This window comes from Opisthorchis viverrini (assembly GCF_000715545.1).
Source record: "Opisthorchis viverrini unplaced genomic scaffold opera_v5_125, whole genome shotgun sequence".
Classification (NCBI taxonomy): Eukaryota; Metazoa; Platyhelminthes; class Trematoda; order Opisthorchiida; family Opisthorchiidae; genus Opisthorchis; species Opisthorchis viverrini.
Genome location: NW_008751786.1, coordinates 995,256 through 997,565, shown reverse-complemented (window position 1 = coordinate 997,565; position 2,310 = coordinate 995,256). Strand labels below are relative to the sequence as shown.

At 43.2% G+C, this 2,310-nt stretch overlaps 1 protein-coding gene across 1 annotated transcript in view; it reads right to left on the bottom strand.

The window, feature by feature from the left end:
- T265_06341 (hypothetical protein) overlaps window positions 1-2,310 on the bottom strand; it is a gene marked incomplete at both ends in the record, with an annotated part of 23,963 nt that overhangs the window by 724 nt on the left and 20,929 nt on the right. The gene's annotated exons all lie outside the window — the stretch shown is intronic.

Below are 2,310 nucleotides of genomic sequence, written 5' to 3'. Positions count from 1 at the left end.
ATCACCACTTAGGAGAAGCCAAGCCATTTAATTTCAAACCTCTCATAGTTAACTGAGTTGGCGCAAAGAATTTGTGGTCAGGGTGAGCGCTGTAGTGATCCTATGCTAAGTGTTAGTGTGCGCTTCAGGACGGAGGCGACCGTCTATTCTGATGGGTCACCTGGTAGGGTGATTTCATCGGTGGTCTGTTATTCTGCGTCCTCATTTGTCGGTGGCCCTTGAGTTTGACCTTTCCTGCCTTTGTTCTTCGGTCGGTGCTCCAGTGATCACCGTCCTCAGCCACTTTGGGTTCGATACTGTGACCTTTGTAGGTGCAAATCCGAGGATGTTCCTGTTTCTTAGTTTGGCAATTCTATAGGCGGTTGTAGTTGCGTTTCTTGTCTGAGATGTTTGTCCATCTCGCACAGGTATGCATAAATAAATTCTCATTCAACATGCCAGTTGGTCGAATTACTCGTAGAATATCCTGCTTCCAGTATTTCCTTCCGGTGGTTCGATTCTCCGCCAACTTTTTCACGCTTTCCAAAGTGAACGTACACAGAACCACCTCCTATACAGACAGCACATTCTTGTTTTATTCGTGTACATAACTTTCATCCAATGTGACCGAATGAAGTATTTGCGGTTGGTGCGTTTCATTCGGTACATCACGTCGCTGTTCAAATGCATCTGTTGCGGTAACCTCTGTGTCAGCCATATTGAGGGGAATTTTGCGTAGAAATAAATGAACGAAACATGGTCATTACGAGACATGACCTTCTGTCCACGGTTTCCATGAATAATGACCTAGAAGGACACGAATTAAATTTGCAAATCCTGAAAAGTGACAACGCCTCAACCAGAATACTCAAAGAGGGCCGACTATAAGATTAACGGAATAAGAAACAGGAAATTTCTCGGATGTACATCTACAAAGTTCGCAGCGTCGAGTCCAAAAAGCCCAACGATAATACTCACTCGGGCCCCGACCAATCGATGAGGGCTTGAAAGGCCGATCTCAATGGCCACCGACCAATCAAGACGTAGGATAACAGACCACCAATAGAATCGCTCGACCGGACGACCTATCAGAATAGTAGGTCATTTCTGGCCTGAAATACACACTGACACACACACACATTCCATCACTCAATGTAAAACTGCTGACGCACCATTTCGCTTCGCACTCTAACAGCGAATTGATATCGTCGATCATATCAACGCTCACATATGACCATATTTGAAGTGTTTATTTCTACCTGTCTACGCGCGTGATCTGTGACTCTCTGTTATCCTCAGTGGATGAATCTGTCAAGTAGTGCACTGTTAGTGCGGTGATTCAGTTATCTTTGGGTAACCAGGAGATCCGGAGAACATGAGGTGTATTGCTCGTCCTTCCATACTTGGAAGGGTTATCTTGCATTTCTGATCTGTAGTGATATCCGACAAACGAATCTCCTCAATCCAGACACAGTCAGCTCAAAGGATGTAGTACATCAATGATCCCAGTGTGTACTCAAACGTGTGCCCGACTGGCATCCTTTTTCATCAGGGTAGGCTTCCTGGCTTTGCAGTGTATTCCAATATCGCAAGGCATCACATTTTATTCAACACTGGTTTTCCGTCGTGTTTCACGCATTCCGAAGCGATACAAACTAAACACACACAATGTGAACCCCTGCTCGTTACTACCTCCTCCAAATATTATCATAAGTTCTCACGAAATAAATCATCAAATGTCGGCCGATTCATAGATCTAGCTTGGAGCAGCAAGAAGAATAAATTCAAATAAAACATTTGCTGTTGTGCACAAAATCAAATGACACAAAATGGTTAATAACAAAATGCTTTGAGTGATATCATACATTGTTATATTAAAGGGATTAGTCAAAATTAATTTGGCAATGCTGTTGAGAATTTCGACGAAACTCTACATAAGCAAATAACTGCTAGAGAGATTCAGGTGAGTTTCTAATTAACAACTGAGTGCATTTCGCCACTTGTGGAACAACTGTCCGAAGCGTCTGTGTATCAACAACCACGTAAGACGACATCCAGAAGGATGACAATGACAAAAAATCAAGTCAATCCGAGACAAAAGACTTATACTACACAGCTTCCAAGGGGAGGTGTTAGGAGGAGCAGCTCCGAACGTAACTGCCGACCACAACTGCCAATGGAATAACTGTTTTCGTTGAGACAGATTTAATTGGTTGTTCTTCACTTGCCCTTGACAGATGAGTTCTATTTTTAGTATCACTTTTTGCTCCATCTAGAACTTTCTATGTGAGCTTCATTAACAGCTCGTTTTCGACTGCCCATGACATGTGT